The sequence below is a fragment of the Lygodium microphyllum genome, chromosome 7 (assembly GCF_053477565.2).
Source record: "Lygodium microphyllum isolate KBCC chromosome 7, Lygodium_microphyllum_v1.1.10, whole genome shotgun sequence".
Classification (NCBI taxonomy): domain Eukaryota; kingdom Viridiplantae; phylum Streptophyta; class Polypodiopsida; order Schizaeales; family Lygodiaceae; genus Lygodium; species Lygodium microphyllum.
In genome coordinates, this window is record NC_141141.1 from 112245622 (window position 1) to 112257505 (window position 11884).

An 11884-nucleotide genomic window follows, 5' to 3' on the forward strand; every position below is an offset into this window, starting at 1 on the left:
CTTCTACAAAGATTCATAACGTCTTCCATGTTAGTCAGCTCAAGCCCTATTATGGTGATCCAGTGGATTTAGTTGATGAGCTGCCACCTATTGATGAAGATGGTATTGTTCAGTACATCCCAGAGGCTGTTATAGGTCAGCGTGAAAAGAAGCTTCGATCACGTTCTATTGTGGAATATTTGATTAAATGGAGAGGTTTACCCTCTGAAGAGGCTTCTTGGAGACCTGATTCAATATTGGATGAGTATCCATACTTGAAGGATACATTGGTGGCTGAAGCCTATTGCTTATGAAGCTAGTATTGGTGCAAACTGGTTCAGGACAGCACGCTGTTTTAGAATAGTTTTTGTCGTACTTCATTTTCAGAATTGAGCTATCTACATGAGCTTAAAGTACTCTTCAAGAGCTTCATTTTGATATGTGGTACACTTCATTTGGACACTTCTATCAAAAGTTATGGTTGATTTGGTCCAGCAGGGACTGTTATTTCAGCAAGCTGTCTACTTTCTTCTGGAACTATTTGTTGAAGATTCTATGGCTCCAATGGCTTCTAAAGTTCTTCAAACCATGTATATAGCAGGGTCCACTTTCCGTACTTCAAATTCAGCCCTTGTAATGATAAATTCTTCACTCATTCCCTATTTGTAAAGCTGTAAAACAGAGTAGTACTCTGTTCTATCCATCTTTTCTTTAGCTCTTTCTAGTTTTGTTTTTGGGGATAAAAACTTTTGGGAAGGGATGGATTGTAAGAAGCTGGGAATACTTAGAATACTAATAATATGCCATGTCACATTGACACTGGTATATAAGGAGAGAAGTTGTAATTTTTCACATCTTTTTGACATATCAATACAATTACAATCTTTCTCTCCCTTCTTGCTCCAAGCTTCCATGGCTTCTTCATCTTTCCTGTCTTTCTCTCTCCAATTCTAGTATTTCTCTCTCCTCGTCACTCTATTTCTCTCTCTTCCTGCAGTCTTTCTCTCTCCTCTGCAATCTTTCTCTCTCCTCTTTCTCTCTCCCTAGTTCTCTCTCTGACACTTCATATACTAGTTGGGAGGAGGGTCTTTTCTTTTAGCATAAGTAGCTTATTGTAACGTGCCCGCTTCTCCAATCGCAGGACATCTTAGCAGTCCATCGAGAGATATATCTAGAAGACGTCACCCGGCACTCCCAAGGAATGACACAGGGTTTGCCAACTAGGGTCTCTCGAGTCTGCCCTGCAACGGAACTTATCGGGCCGTTCCCATTAGGATCGCGACCTGAAGTCCGACTTTTCCTAATATTTCTCGTTAACATTTCCTTTGAGGAAAGCTCTCGGCTAACCGAGACCACCCTTCTATAGGATAAACCCATTGGTCCATCCACCACTCTTCCCTCGGGGTTGTTTTAGTTATCTAATTACCTATCACATTATGTTTGATACATAAAATTAGCTTCCTTAATTAGCCCGCTAATCACAAGTTCCTTTACGTAATTTAGGGCACTGACACGAAGACAAGATAAAACACTTCCTTAACTTATCTTCGGATTAATGTGTGTCTCCTGCCCATACAGGAGAATTAAGCGCTCCTTTTTGCCTCCGTAAAAAAATCCTTCTGTCTCCCGGCAACAACCCCAAAGGTTTTATCCTACCAAGATTTTGCCTTGTAACTAGTATCAAGGCCTCAAGATCCCATCTCGAGTCACGTAGAACACTTGTATAGGGCTTGGAGGCATTGGGATTTACGGCCATAGCCCCCATCGGCACCCATGTATCCTCCTACTCCAAGTAATTTCCACGGAGAGACCTCTCGTGGTGGGTTCGGTCCACATTCCCGGCGCAGATTCATAACCCCTTGGTTAGGGTTTGGCGGTTCACAGGGGGTAGCTAGCACCATCCTTCCTTAATTATCTTTTTAGGAAATCAACCACAGCTGAAGCATCCAGCTTAAAAACAATTAGTAGGGAAAACATCCCTTTTATTTCCATGGCAATCAGTCATCTCAGACCTGGGCAATCATCAATCACAAATAACTTGGATTAGCATCCAAAACCACGTCAACAAATAGTTGAATGTACAACCTCTTACTTCGAGGCATTGCAATCCCATTGCATGCACAACTAGAATTTAACTTGGATGTATCAAAACACTTTTACAACCTTTCCAAACAACCAAGCATAACTTGGGTCAACAATCCATCTTTAACAAGACCAACCTTCGTTAAAACCATTTCAACAATTTCAAGCAACATGCTTAGCATGAATCAACTACCCTAAAGTTCGCCCTCCCCCTTGGGTTAGGGCTTCGTAGGGTCGATTTTAACAAGTTCCTTCTAGGTCCTTTTTTCTTGCGCGGCCCTCGACAGTTGCGACTTACTTGACAATCTGTCTAGTTCATTGAGTTTCACAACCATAGAGCCTTTGATGGACAACCCTTTGTTGGAAAAGAAACGACTAAGTCCTTGGAGTTGGGTGTCAAGATTGTGGGAGAGAAGGAAGGAGTCTCACTTGTAGCTTTCTTGCTTGCACAATGGGGGAATACACACAAGGGTGGAGGCTGAAAATAGTTTTCCTCTTCTTAGTTATGTAAGCCAAAAGAACTCTCATACAAAGAAATAGAAGAACCCTATATATGGGTCTCAAACCAAACTCAACTAACTAAGGTGGCATACCAACTGAGCCATGAACTAGAGTAGATAAGGATAGCTGTCATGTAGCTATTATTCATGGGCGGTCTACCAACCGCGTCTGCACCTGACAAGTCGGTGACATAAATACACAACGGTCACCTTGGCGTATCACGAGTGGAGCTCGATATCTCAACACTCCCCCTCGAGCTCAATCCCAATTCCTGCACACCAAGCAGGTCTCTAAACTTGCGCAGTTTCTCTGCACCCAATGCCTTCGTGAATATGTCAGCTACCGGATCCTCTGTGCTGACATAAACTGGATCAATAAGACCTAGGAAAACCCTCTCTCGCACATAGTGATAATGCACCTCAATGTGCTTTGTTCTAGCATGATAGACTGGGTTATTTGCCAAGTGTATACTACTCATGTTGTCACAATAAATAACAATTGGCCCATGTGTAGACTGATGCATATCATAAAGTAGCTTATGCAACCAAGCTACCTCACATGCAGCCATTGCTGCACCCCTGTACTCAGCCTCTATGTTGGATAAGACAACTGTAGGCTGTTTCTTGCTACTCCAAGTGACTGCTGCACTCCCAAAAAAGAACACATATCCACTGGTAGATCGTCTATCAGAAATGCTACCAGCCCAATCAGCATCAGTGTATCCATGCAACTGTATTTGAACTCCAGTCTCATAAAATAGTCCATACTGCAATGTGGACTTCACATACCTGAGTATGAGTCTAGCCGCATCCAAATGCCGTTTCCTTGGAGCCTGCATAAACTGACTTACCAATCCAACAGCATAGCTCAAATCTGGCCTGGTAATAGTTATATAAATCAAGCTTCCTACTATGCGTCTGTACATAGTAGGGTCTTCCAGAAGCTCACCTGCATCTGCGCTCAGCTTCACATTCTGCTCCAATGGAACTGAAATAGGCTTATAGCCTATCATCCCATATTTGGACAGCATGTCCAATCCATACTGCCTGTGCAAGAGTTGTATCCCACTTGGTGATCTAATCACCTCAATGCCCAAGAAATAACGAGTCTGCCTCGCAACGGAACTTATCCGGCCATTCCCACTAGGATCGACCTAAACTCCGGGTTCCTAGTAATCGAGTCTTCCTAACAGCCTTCTAGCATCGGTCTACAACTACTCCACTTTGCGCAGGTACAACTAGACCAAAGCAGTCTCATACCGCACTTGGTTCAAAGAGTATGGGAAACGAGAGGGATGCATCGCTCGACCTCTCTGCCCGTAGGAAATAGTCCCATTCCGATCCCCTAAAATGGTATGAATCAGGGTTCTAACCAACATTGTCTAAGGTCATCGTCTGACTTTTCCTAATATTCCTCATTAACATTTCCTTTGAGGAAAGCTCTCAGCTAACCGAGACCACCCTTCCGTAGGATAGACCTATTGGTCACATGCACCACGCTTCCCTCGAGGGTTGTTTTAGTTATCCAATTATCTACCACATTATGTTTGACACATAAAAGCAGCTTCCTTAATTAACCCCTTAATCGCAGATTTCTTTACAGAATTTAGGGCACATGCACGAAGACAAGATAAAACAAGATCAAACACTTCCTTAACTTATCTTTAGATTAATGTTTGTCTCCCGCCCATACAGGAGAATTAAGTGTCCCTTTCTGCCTCTGCAGAAATAATCCTTTCGTATTCCGGAATACCTCAAGTATCATGCCCGAAGGCTATCCGAGCAATCTACAGGATTGCTGCTCCAAGTTCCACCCGTAGACTAGTGCACGGGCCTTGAGATCCCATCTCGAGCCACGTTGGCCTCTTGTGCAGGATCCGGAGGCAAAGGATTTACAGCCAGAGCCTCCCCTAGCACCCAAACATCCTCCCGCTCCAAGCAGCACCTACGGAGAGACCTCTCACTGCGGGTTAGGTCCATATACCCGGCGAGGCTAACAACCCCCTTGGACAGGGCCAGGCAGACAATCGGAGATAACTGTTCTTGCCTCTCCCTCTAGGCTTTTAACCTGAAGCATTAAATGTTTTTCCATGAATTAGTTCCTTGAACAAAGGAGATCAAATAATGTACCTAAGTGTACAATCACAAACATTTCGGAGGCCGTTTGTACGACCCACTACTAAGTTGTGATTCCTTTTTCTCGAATGCTCCCAGCATCCGATCCTGGACCTTTTTCCCAGATGCTCCCAGCATCCGATCCTGGATTCGCAACTTGGCGAGATCCCAATAATCTCAAACAAGATCATGTAAGCAAAAGTTCTTGGTAAGTTAACTTATTTTGACTTGCTCTTTCCCTTGGGTTTTACCTTATGGTATCTTAACCCTAACCCAAAGCATTAAATGGTCAACCAAGGTAACGAACATGCCTTTATTCTCAACCCAATCAAGGGTCTTTTATTCTTCCAATCCTAACCAAGTTCAGTTAATACACTTGGCAATGCAAGGTTCCTCATCTAGGCCTTCAGGATACAGTCTAGATGCATGCGTCCCTTCCATCTCACTTAGTGTGGTACTATGCAGAGTTTTCCAATCAACCTTACCCATCATGCACAAGGTGCATTTAGTATATTTCTACATCCTAAATGACCTTTAACTCTGGCAACGAATACTTATTCCTAATGCATCGGATCACTTGTGACTTTCATATATGAAAGTCTAGGTTTTTATCCATCGACGCAATTGCATCTTACGAACAGGAACTATCATTTCATGTGTTTCTTTTAGTCATGATCGCTAAGCATGAATTCTAAATGACTATTCATGCACTGAACTAGTTTAAAAGCTATTATTTTATGTGAAATAATGCAAAAACCTTATCATTCTATGTGTAAAAGCTATCATTTCATGGATATAAACTTATGCGAACTCCATACTCTATCATTTCATGCATATAAACTTATGTGAACTCCATACTCTACCATTTCACGCATGCAACCTAGCACTTAGAGTAAACAAAAAGTCCTAAGACTTGTTCTTGTTCCATGCATGTAGCTACCCTTTTATTTCTTCTTCTAGAAACAATACGGATTATGCTTAATCAATATTGATTATAAAACCTAGGATATTCAAAAAGAACCTGGGTTTGATTCGTGATCATAGGGGCATTTTTTGCGTTGGTCGCTCCGCTTGCCTCTTCCACATTATCGATACCAATGGTAGCTTTGGCACCTACACTTCCCGCAACTTTCTTTTTGGGAGCCATTTGCCATGCAAAGTTGGATAGTTCGGACCTTAACGGCCTGGTAGGAAAGGTTGTGAGAAGGGGTCCTTCGTCGAGGGGGTGGCTTGAAAAGGATGGCATCACGGACGTGGCTCCTCGACACAGCCCTCAATACCTTCTCTAATCACCAACTCTCTCTCTCTCTCTCTCTCTCTCTCTCTCTCTCTCTCTCCTTCTTCTACTTCTTTATCTCTTCTTCTCCTTCTTCTCTTCTTCTTCTCCCTCTCTCTTCTATCTCTCCTTCTCTTCTTCTCTCCCTCTCCTCTTCCTCTTCTACTTCATTTTCTCCTCTTCTCCTTCTTCTCTTCTTCTCTCTCTCTCTCTCTCCTCTTCCCCTTCTACTACTTTTTCTGCTCTTCCCCTTTTTCTCTTCTTCTTCTCCTTCTCCCTTCTCTCTCTCCTTCTCTTCTTCTCTCCCTCTCCTCTTCCTCTTCTCTCTCTCCTTCTCTTCTTCTCTCCCTCCCCTCTTCCTCTTCTACCTCTTCTTCTCCTTCTCTCTTCTCTCCTTCTCCTTCTCTCTTCTCTCTCCTTCTCTTCTTCTCTCCCTCTCCTCTTCCTCTTCTCTCTCTCCTTCACTTTTTCTCTCCTTCTCCTCTTTTCTACTCACGGGGGCCCATAGTTGGCTGGCGATCAAGGAGGGGGGTGGCTTCCATCGGAGGCCCCAGGGGCTACTGCTGTTGCCGCAGGGAGGAGGTGACGAGCACGAAGGGGGGGAGTGCAACTGCCTGCTGCCGTCCAAGGGAGTGATGTGTGTACCAGGGAGGGGGGGACGGCCTATGCTTTATAGGAGGGGGGAGGATGGTGGCATGGCCACCACCCCTCCCACCTCGGGGGCTACATGCCCCCATCACTTCACTTCACTCCCTCTCTCTCTCTCCCCGACGTGCTATCGGCGAGGAGAGAGGGAGGGATTAAAAATTTTGAACTACAAAAAGAATCTATTAAAATGAGGGGGAGCTCCTATTGGGGGGGGGAACATCGGGGATGTTACATCCTCTCCCCCTTAGAGGAATCAAGATGTCCTCATCTCGAGAGAAACTAGGGAGGACAAGCACTAATGGGGCTTATGACCTGTGGGTTAAGACCCACCATGCATCCGCTGCGCTACTCTTAATGTTTCAAGTAGTGCACTCATATTATTTGAACTGACCATAGGTACAAGAGTAGGATTTATTCTCAATTGGGTTACATGTCGATTAAGCTTCTAGGAATTTTAGTCCTCCCAATAAGGTTTAGTGGGTTCTAGATCTTTGTCTTCATCTGATACGTCTATATATCCATAGACTGCACCTGTGTAGCTTCATTTTCTTGGAGGCTTAAAGTCTTCTGGACTTAGATCAGGGCAGTCTACTTGGATGTGTCCTAGCTCCTTACAATGGAAGCATTGATGGTAGGAACATCTCCTACGGATGTGCCCTATCTCTCCGCACGTATGGCATCTCTTATCCTGATCTCTATAGTCATCTTTGCTACAATTGCCCGCTTTAAGTTCTTGGACGATTGGATTCGCTCGGAGTAATGCGTCTTGCAAGTCCGTTGGGCGCATCGATTCCAATCGAGTGTTTATGGGTGGATTCAATCCAACACAGAATTTTGACACATGTTATGTCATATCCATTGGGGGTGCATACTTTAGGAGTGAAACGAACTTTGAATAATATGCTTCAATGGATAATCCTAGCTGCTTCAAGTCGTAGAATTTATTCATCTTTTGTGTGCGGCAGGCAGGTGGCAGATACCTCCCTCACACAGCTTCCTTAAGCTTATCCCATGTGACTGTCCTCTCCGAGATCACTTGGTCTCTGCACCACTATTTCCACCAAAGTCTTGCTTCGCCTGTAAGCTTAAGTTTGGCGAGCATGGCTTGGTTAGTAGGTGCAGTTCCTGTTGCTTAAAAATAGTCCTCCATGGACTCAATCCAGATCTCCGCGTCAGCTTGAATAGTCCTTCCCTTGCCATCAAACTTGGGTGGCTTAATTTGTTTGAGAAGGAACTTCTTCTCTTGCATGTCAACATTCATGGGTGTAGAAGGTGCCTGATAATCAAGCCATACCACTTAGGTTATTTATGTTTAGGATGTGTCTATAAACCGAACATTAATCAATCATGTATCATTATGAAGTTTTGCTGAGATACCAACTATAATATGCACGCCCCTCCAATTGCGGGACACGTCTTAGTAGTCCATCGAGAGATCAATCTAGAAGACGCTGCCCGGCACTCCCAAGGAATGACACAGGGTTTGCCAACTAGGGCCTCCCCAGTCTACCTTGCAACAGAACTTATCCGGCCATTCCCACTAGGATTGACCTGAAGTCCGGGTTCCTAGTAGTCGGGTCTTCCTAACAGCCTTCTAGCGTCGGTCTACAACTGCTCCACTTTGCGTAGGTACAACTGGACCAAAGCAGACTCATACCGCACTTGGTTCAAAGAGGATGGAAAATGAGAGGGATATATCGCTCGACCTCTCTGCCCATAGGGCATAGTCCCATTCCGGTTCCCTAAAATGGTATGAATCAGGGTTCTAACCAACATTGTCTAAGGTCATCATCCGACTTTTCCTAATATTCCTCGTTAACATTTCCTTTGAGGAAAGCTCTCGGCTAACTGAGACCACCCTTCCATAGGATAGACCTATTGGTCACATCCACTATGCTTCCCTCGGGGGTTGTTTTAGTTATCTAATTACCTACCACATTATGTTTGACACATAAAAGCAGCTTCTTTAATTAACCCGTAATCACAGGTTCCTTTACGGAATTTAGGACACATGCACGAAGACAAGATAAAACAAGATCAAACACTTCCTTAACTTATCTTCAGATTAATGTTTGTCTCCCGCCCATACAGGAGAATTAAGTGTCCCTTTTTGCCTTCACAGAAATAATCCTTCCGTATTTTGAAATACCTCAAGTATCATGCCCGAAGGCTATCCCAACAATCTACAAGATTGCTGCTCCAAGTTCCGCCCATAGACAAGTACACGGGCCTCGAGATCCCATCTCGAGGTACACGGGCCTCTTGTGCGGGATCTAGAGCCAAGGGATTTACAGCCACAGCCTCCCCTAGCACCCAAGCATCCTCCCGCTCCAAGCAGCACCCACGGAGAGACCTCTTGTGGGCAGGTTAGGTCCATATACCCAGCGCGGCTAACAACCCCCTTGGATAGGACCAAGCAGACAGTCGGAGGTAACTGTTCTTGCCTCTCCCTCTAGGCTTTTAACCTGAAGCATTAAATGTTTTTCCATGAATTAGTTCCTTGAACAAAGGAGATTAAATAATGTACCTAAGTGTACAATCACAAGCATTTCGGAGGCCGTTTGTACGACCCACTACTAATTGTGATTCCTTTTTCCCGAATGCTCCCAGCATCCGATCCTGGACCTTTTTCCCAGATGCTCTCAACATTCGATCCTGGATTCGCAACTTGGCGAGATCCCAATAATCTCAAACAAGATCATGCAAGCAAAAGTTCTTGGTAAGTTAACTTATTTTGACTTGCTCTTTCCCTTGGGTTTTACCTTATGGTATCTTAACCCTAACCCAAAGCATTAAATGGTCAACCAAGGCAACGGACATGCCTTTATTTGTAACCCAATCAAGGGTCTTTTATTCTTCCAATCCTAACCAAGTTCAGTTAATACGCTTGGCAATGCAAGATTCCTCATCTAGGCCTTCAGGATACAGTCTAGATGCATGCATCCCTTCCATCTCACTTAGTGTGGTACTATGCAGAGTTTTCCAATCAACCTTACCCATCATGCACATGGTGCATTTAGTATATTTGTACATCCTAAACGACCTTTAACTCTGGCAACGAATACTTATTCCTAATGCACCGGATCACTTGTGACTTGCATATATGAAAGTCTAGGTTTTTATCCATCGGCGCAATTGCATCTTACGAACGGGAACTATCATTTCATGTGTTTCTTTTAGTCATATTCGCGAAGCATGAATTCTAAATGACTATTCATGCATTGAACTGGTTTTAAAGCTATTATTTTATGTGAAATAATGCGAAAACCTTATCATTCTATGTGTGTAAAAGCTATCATTTCATGCATCTAAACTTATGTGAACTCCATACTCACCATTTCATGCATATAAACTTATGCGAACTCCATACTCTACCATTTCACGCATGCAATCTAGCACTTAGAGTAAACAAAAAGTCCTAAGGCTTGTTCTTGTTCCATGCATGTAGCTACCCTTTTATTTCTTCTTCTAGAAACAATACGGATTATGCTTAATCAATATTGATTATAAAACCTAGGATATTCAAAACAAACCTAGGTTTGATTCGTGATTGTAGGGGCATTTGTTGCATTGGTTGCTCCACTCGCCTCTCCCGCGTTATCGGTACCAATGGTAGCTTTGGCACCTACGCTTCCTGCAACTTTCTTTTTGGGAGCTATTTGCCACGTGGAGTTGGATAGTCCAGACCTTAACGGCCTTCATGACGACAGCCTTGGGTAGGAAAGGTCATGAGAAGGGGTCCTTCGCTAAGGGGGGTGGCTTGAAAAAGATGGCTTCACGAACACTGCTCCTTGGCACAGCCCTCAATACCTTCTCTAATCACCAACTCTCACTCCCTCTTTTATTCTCTCTCTCTCTCTCTTCTTATACTTATTTATCTCTTCTTCTCCTTCTTCTCTTCTTCTTCTCCCTCTCTCTTCTCTCTCTCCTTCTCTTCTTCTCTCCCTCTCCTCTTCCTCCTCTACTTCATTTTCTCCTCTTCTCCTTCTCTTCTTCTCTCTCTCTCTCTCCTCTTCCTCCTCTACTTCATTTTCTCCTCTTCTCCTTCTCTTCTTCTCTCTCTCTCTCTCCTCTTCCTCTTCTACTACTTTTTCTCCTCTTCCCCTTTTTCTCTTCTTCTTCTCCTTCTCCCTTCTCTCTCTCCTTCTCTTCTTCTCTCCCTCTCCTCTTCCTCTTCTCTCTCTCCTTCTCTTCTTCTCTCCCTCCCCTCTTCCTCTTCTACCTCTTCTACCTCTTCTTCTCCTTCTCTCTTCTCTCCTTCTCCTTCTCTCTTCTCTCTCTCCTTCTCTTCTTCTCTCCCTCTCCTCTTCCTCTTCTCTCTCTCCACTTCTTCTCTCCTTCTCCTCTTTTCTGCTCACACGGGGGCCCGCAGTTGGCTGGCGATCAAGGAGGGGGGGTAGCTTCAGTCGGAGGCCCCAGGGGCTATTGCTATTGTCCGCAAGGAGGAGGTGACGAGCACAAAGGGGGGGGAAGCGCAGCTACCTGTCGCTGTCCAGGGGGTGTTGTGTGTACTAGGGAGGGGGGGACAGCAAAAATTTGAGAAGGTGGCCTGGTTAAACTACAAAATTTCCATACTTTGGTGCATGTCAACAAACTAAAAATTCTTCTCTTGGGCTAGCAAAACAAGAAAAGCAAGGTTGGATAGATTTTATGCTTATGCCAAATTGTTATTTTTTATTTGTTAGTATAAGTTGTAAAGTTATGCTTCTATAAGTTTGTTATCTTTGTTGGTTAACATAATCTATAAATTGTTTAAAGATATTGCACTCTTAGACCATTATCTAGCATAGATGCATTTTATATATTATAAAATTTGGGTTTTCCAAATAGACCCCAACTTGTTTAAGAATCAAAATGTTAAAAGAAGAGGTTAAAAAAATTGGAAGAATACCTTCCATGACACTAGGAACTCTATCAATCATAGATCACAATTGTTTGCCTAACCTAAGGCTTTCTCAAAGCAAATAAAAAGGAATATATGGAAATAAAAAGAAGGACTAGGCACCAAAAATAGTCTTAAAGCATGCAATTGGAAAAGGAATTTGAAAAAGGGAGGGTCACAGGGGTCTGGTGGGCCAATAAAGTAGATTGGCCCACCAAAGAGATGTTTGGCATTTTGAAGAAGGGGGAAAAAAAGAGCTTCTGCTCCTACTCCACCAGAAAGGACGATAGTGGAGCCACCTACAACTCTAAAAAACTTAGCATTGCTAGAAACTTCTATTCAAAATTTTCCTCTCCCACCATAGCCTAATATGATAAAGGGACCAATAGTAGAGCTTGAATA